We start from the raw sequence: 7,081 nt of genomic DNA on the forward strand, positions 1-7,081 counted from the left end.
GGCGTATTTTTTGACCGATGTTCGCAACTTATGATACAACAGAACAATAAATGAGTTATTTGGCACAAGATGCTCACGTGTGAATAAGATAGAATATATGATTACACATAACACAACATATCTATATGTTTAGTACAATATTTTATGTGGCATAAGGTAATAATGTTAATGAAATTATAGATGATAGGTTCCAACCCCAATACGGTTAACTAAGGGAGAAAAGTGCTGAAGTAGTGAGACTTTAAATGCCATTAATGCAAGATGTATACTTATTGTTGCTTCCATATACTAGAAAAATGGTTTACTAGTGTTGGGAAAAAGTATTGAATACTATCCATACATTTAGGAACATAATTCTATTGAATCATGTGTTCGAAGACTTGCGTTATAGCAATGTCGAGCTTCTTGATGGTGTGTATAGTAGTAATAATATCATTCTGTAGACAAAATTTAATATAAAGATGAATTGTAGAGATAATAGCACTAAAATTATTTAGAAAAGAACGACCAAGTATAATATTATAAGGAATATAATAATTGACAACAAAATATTGAATATCCAAAGTTTTAGTTAAGGGATGCTCACCAGTGTGGTTTTTAGCTACACAGAATCTAAAACAGGAAAACATTCACTTGAGAAACCCACCAAGTCGTCAGATGAGGGTTGTAGAATGTGATCGCTCAGCCGCATCTTTTGAAATATGGAATAAAAAAAGACGTTAGCACTGCTCCCAAGATCTAGAAGGACTTTGCGTACAATCAAATCCTCCAGTTGTATGGAAATGACCATTGGATCATCCAAATTTTTGGTTATGGTTCTATAGTCAGATGGGTGGAATACCATTTTTGAATTATTAGGCTGAGGTTGTACAGAGCTACCTACTCCCTTCACAGAGAACATAGCTCGGTATGTATGCTTACATGCAGAATTAGTTTTGCCGCTACCAGCAAATCCTCTAGAGATACAATTAATTGCACCTCGTGGTTAAGTAGGTTGATTAATGACACTTTTTACCTTTATCTTTTGAATGTTGTTCTGCAGAGGAATGGTCGATAGGACGCCCTGTTCTCTTTTGAATGTGACCATAAGTGTACCTATCTAAATGACCTTGCCGAGCTAGTCGTTCCAGTAAATCCTTGGCCACCACACATTCATCAGTAGTATGACCATGTTTCTGATGAAAAGCACAATATCTTGTCTTGTCTACATTTTTCATATCCTGATAAGTACCTGTCTTCTGCAGAGGTTTGATAAGCTTGGCATTTAAAATTTTCTAAATAATTTTTCTCGCTTAGTGTTGAATTGCGTGTAAGAGTCATATCGAGGTGTAACCGGAAAGGGTTTCTTAACATCCCGACCTTTATCATTGTCTTTGTTAGTGTTCCCTTTATTTAGATGTCGAGTTTGTCTAAGTTCTTCAAGTTTCATATGACCTTTTGCTTTTTCACGAAATTCAGCAAGAGTCTTTGGCTTTGCAATAGCAATGGTCTCCTGAAACTTTTCTTACCGAAGTCTGCTCTTTATTGCATGAATATGTACTTTTGGATGGAGATTTGGAATGCTCATAGCTATTTTTGTGAACCGAGTAACATAATCACGAAGACTCTCTTGTTGTCCTTGCTTAATTATACTCAAGTAATATGAATCATGTAAATAAATAGAAGATGCTATGAATTGATCCTCCAAAAGTTTAGCTAATTCCTGAAAACATGAAATAGATGCTACAGACAAAGAAGAAAACTAATCAAGTGCAGGACCATCAAAAACAGAAAAATAGCGACATAAAATAAGATCAGAAGCACCATTCACTAGCATCATTGAACAAAATTTATTGACATGCTTTTTAGGGTCACCCAAGCCATCATAAGGTGTTAACATCATAGGTAAAGCAAAATTCCTAAGCAATTGAAAATTCATGACATCTGCAGTAAATGGATCGGCTACATTTGTTTCGTTGGCTTTGGTAATGATAAACCACTATTTTATGGTTTATTTTGTATTGAATTGAGTAGATTTTATCCGTTATTCTCATACTTATTCATATAATTCGCATGTTTTACATTTTCCTTCCTAATTTTGTGTTATGATTGAAAACATGCTTCTTTGACCTTAAAATTGCTAATTTTTAATCCTCTTTTATTACCATCGATGTCGTGATATGTGTGTTAAGTGTTTTCAGGTTTTATAGGACAGGAATGACTTAGAGGATGAAAAAGAAGCATGCAAAAGTGGAAGGAACACAAGAAATTAAGGATTTCAGAATCTGGTAGCGACGCGCACGCATGGACGACGCATACGCGTTACTGGTGCATTCGACAGATGACGCGCACGTGTGGCTGATGCCTACGCGTGGCCAGTGAAAAGTCCAGCGACGCATACGTGTGGCTGACGCATACGCGTGACGAGCGTCACATGCTGCATTAAATAGAATTCACTGGGGGCAATTTCTGGGCTGCTTTTGACCTAGTTTCAGGCCCGAAAATACAGATTAGAGGCTGTAGAGTGGAGCTGGAAGGAGGAATCATTCACTTCTCATTCATTTTATTATTATTAGATTTTAGATGTGGGTTTCTAGAGAGAGAGAGAGAGAGACTCTCTCATCTCTCTAGGTTTTAGGGTTTTTAGTCTTGTTCCTTCTCAAATTCAGATTTCTACCTTACTTTAATTTAGTTTTCTTCTACTTTTATTTGTTCTAATACTTTGGTTTATCTACTTCTCTTGTTGATTTCCTTATGTTGCCAATTTAGTTTATGAATTCTTCTTGTTTTTTCTTTAATCCATATTAATGCAATTTATGTTTCCATGTTTATGATTACTTTCTTTAATTTGTTGTTATTGTTTCCTCTTGCAATTGTTAGTCTTAGATTTTGCTATATCCTGTTAGTTTTCTATATTTTTATTTTATGCCTTCCAAGTGTTTGATAAAATACTTGGTTGGATTTTAAATTAGATTTTTATGTTCTTGACTTAGATTGAGTATTTAGAGACTCTTGAGTTATCAAAAGTCTTTTGTTGAATGGTAATTGGAGATTACCGGTTAGCTTGAACTTCACCAAAGCTAGTCTCTCACTATGAGTTGACTAGGACTTGTGAACTCAAGTTGATTGTATACACTTGACCTTCCTCCGTTGGTTATAGGTTAACTAAGTGAAGGCAATTCACATTTACTATCACAATTGACGATGATAATGAGGATAGGACTTCTAATTCTCTTTCCTTGCTAAGAGCTTTCTTAGTTATTAGCTTATTTTTTCGCCATCTTACTTTCTTGTTCCTTATTTCAAAAACCCCAAAAATATACTTTCCCATAACCAAAAATAAACTACACTTCCCTGCAATTTCTTAAGAGACGACCCGAGATTTGAATACTTCGGTTAATTTTATTGGGTTTGTATTTGTGACAAACAATCTAAACATTGATTGAGGTTTAATTGTCAGTTTAGAACTATACTTGCAACGCAATAATTTTTGTGAAAATCTTTACCAACATTTTTCTCCCGTCAGGTAACTGATTAATCTGATCTTTGCCTTGCCTTTGAGTTTTAGAAACATGAGTTGGATCAGATTTGATGGTAATCAGTAGCTAAGAGAAGGGGGGTTGAATCTTAGCTTCCTTTTTTTGCAAAGTATTACTTTTACTTTTTCAACAAACATCAGGAGATATTTTCACTTTTGTCTCATAACAAGTTGAGAGACATTTTTCATTTTGTCTCCTGAGAACTAGAAACAGAAAAGAAGCTGAGAAGAAGAATTGACACCAGATATATCCTGGTTCAGCTACTAGGTATAATGTAACCTACATCCAATCTCCATCACAACAATGATGGAATTTCACTATCTTTTTCAAGATTACAAACACCAATTCTTCTCTAGGATCTACCCAGTCCTATCTGGGACAAATCCAGATTTTAACCCCAATCTAAATTTGACTTGGACTCAAACCAAGGTTTCAATAGCAAAGTACTAACCCAACTTGTAAGAGAATCCCACAAGATCATGACACACAACAAATAGATGTACAAAGAAAACTCTGAGACATCTATGGCTTTTTATCTTATATTGCTTACTGCCTTTTACCTCTCACTGACTTTTTCTTACAAACCTTACCATATTTGCCTTTTACCATGAGACTCAGACAGACAATACTAAGAAAAAGACAACAAAATGAACACCATTGAAGAAGAAGAACTCAGACAGCTTTAGGGTAGCTATGAGAACTCTGTGCTTTTTCACTTTTTCTCCTTGATCTCAACCCTTGGCTGTTCACCCTTAATATAGAAGGGTGAAGCTTCCAAGGTTGAAACCCGTTCAACCAACCCAGCAGCTTCTTCTCCAACCTTAGAGCAACAACGATTTGAACAGAGAGGAGAGAGAAGGAACCCAAACCTGCTTGCATGTACCTCTCTCATCCTTTTTCATCCATCTTCTTCAATCTAGGCCATTGATATTGACTTTGGCCCTAAGATTTGATTCTGAGCGTTGATGTGATTCTGACCCAGGCTGGCTTCAAGCTTTCCATTTTTGCTTCTTCCAGCTAGAGACTCTGAGGCTTTCCTCTTCACAAAAGTGGAAATAAATTTTTGCTGTGCCTTTACCGAGATGGATTTGCTTCCTGATCGAAGCTTTTCTTTCCTTTCTTGGCAAAGAAATCTTTAACCCTTTCTTCACAGATTTTCCTTCTGTGGAAAAAATCTTTCTTAGCCTTTCTTCATAGGCTTTTCTCTGTGGCTTCCATTTTTCTTCTATCTTCTTCTTTGAGTGATTGATTTGACCAAAGCAAGAGAGAGAGGAGAAAGAAGAGAGACACTTTCGGTGAAAACTATCAATGCAAATTAAATTGAATTGAATTTGGAGTTTTGACTACCAAGGAATGTAATTAATTGAATTGAAATTTGAGTTCCAATAACCAAGACATGAAGACTTTGTAATGTGAGACCCATGGATTTGAGATCACCGAATGGGCTTTAGGAAGCCTTGGGTCAAGTCTTTTCTTTTCTTAATTTCAAGGTTCAGCCAGTGTTGTTTAAATTAATTTTGCACAAAGCTTAATTAATTCAAAGATCAGATTGGGCTTGTTTAACTTTGGGCCACCAAGAAAACTAAGTTGCTTCCCTGCACACTTAACCAAAATCATCAAACAACCAATTGGAAATAATTAAATAAACATTTAATAATATTTTTAATTTTCTAATTTATATTTTAATAATGTTTGATCATCATTTCAGTTTTCCAAGCTTAATAATCTCTCCCTTAATGAGAAACATTATTAAATTGAATTGAAAGAGTTAGGATAGAAAACTTCTCTTTGAAGATTTTCTGAAATCTCCCCCTTTCTTTTGTTCAATGTGCTCCCCATTAATGTGTGCCTGATTAACAAAATATTCAAAAAAGAAAAAACTGTGCACAAGCTCCAAAGCGTTACTAAAGGATAAAAATTTCAAGAATTTGAAACCTTTAAGACTGAGCCTTATTTTCACAAGAAACAACTTATCAAAAATTTCATAGTCCAGACAACACATATACACTTGAGCAAATAAATTTATCAATAATAATTAAAGCTCAAGTTGAAATTAATACACTAAAATAGAGTGCTCAAAACATAGCAAAATCAGATCATAAAACAGAGAAAAATAGGGCAACAACAGTTTTAATCAAAGAAACTAAACAATTTCAATTCAGCCCTTTTTCTCCCTTTTTTGTTTTTCTCCCCCTTTTGTTTTTCTCCCCCTTTTGTCATTAAGGAGGGACACCTGCAAGCACAAGAGATCAAATAGTGTAGTCCATAATAAATCATGCATAACAAAATAGTACCATCATTTAGTTAATTACAGTCATCCAAGAAAAGTGTAAGTCAAATGAAAATAGTCCAACAAACTCAAATTCAAAGAGAGCAAAATAAAGAAGCAGTTAGCAGCAACAGGGAGCAAACTTAGGAATCAGAAGTTTCTTCATCACTTTCCAGAACATTTTCCTCTTTCTCGGAATGAGTCATGTCCTCATCAACAGAGTCCAAATTCTTAAGAAGCAAGTTTACCCTTTCATGAGACTTTATCCAAGCCTTTTCATTTTCTAATGCATGCTTTCTAGCGTCTTTGCATGATTTCACCATTAGCTTGGACATGGTAGAGAATTCCATCAAAACTTCTTTGACCATTCCAGAGAAACGATACTTATAAGAATCAGAGGTTCTAGAAGCAGAGGGAAGACTGTCATCTTCACTTTCAGATAAAACAGAGGCTCCAAAACCTTTCACCTTTTTACCTTTAGCATTGTCTAGTACCCCACCACCCTTGATAGTTGAGACTCTATTCTCAACGGGTTCATTACTCAAATCAATATTAAAAAGCTCAAACACACAAGTCAGAAACATCCCATAGGGCAAATTACTCTTTTTATCGCTTTGAACGCAATCCCACATATGTCGAATCATTAGATAAGCAAAAGAGATTGGAATAGAGTTTAGAATGGCATAGAACTCATGCACTAAGTTTGGATAAATCGGTTTTCTAATTTTGAAAATGGGGGTCCATTTTAAATCATGAAAATAGGACTGAAAATCAATTCCTTTATCAGAAAGGACTTCAAGATCAACAACAAAAGAAGCACACAAATGCCGGTTTGCCAAAACATGAGTGTGAAACTCATAGGCTGTACAGAATATGAAGTGATAGGGATCATAGTGAGAGTGAAATTTACCATATTTGTTTTTGAAGTCCAATGAGTCAAAGTTGGGGGCTCTCGGGTATTCTGAAGAACAGAACGCCTGGGTCCTCGAGAAGGACATTGAGAAGGAGCACAACATCCAGATGGGTGTGGAGTGGGGCGTCATGGTAGTGAGGGATGGCGTGGAGAAGGAGATGGTGGATCATCCTCTTCATGCATGGGCCTTTTACCCTTTATTCCTTTCCCTTGGGAGGAGGCTGCTTCCTTGCAAACAGAGGAACCCTTTTGATGAATGACCTTATGAGCCATAGATTTAGAGGATTGAGATGAATGAAAAGAAGAAGAGTGTGAGTGGATATAATTGTGAGTGTGAGTTTGGGGCTGTTTGGATGAAGGAGGATTCTTGGAAGGAATTGG

This window comes from Arachis ipaensis, chromosome B9 (genome assembly GCF_059453495.1).
Source record: "Arachis ipaensis isolate K30076 ecotype BB chromosome B9, ASM5945349v1, whole genome shotgun sequence".
NCBI lineage: Eukaryota > Viridiplantae > Streptophyta > Magnoliopsida > Fabales > Fabaceae > Arachis > Arachis ipaensis.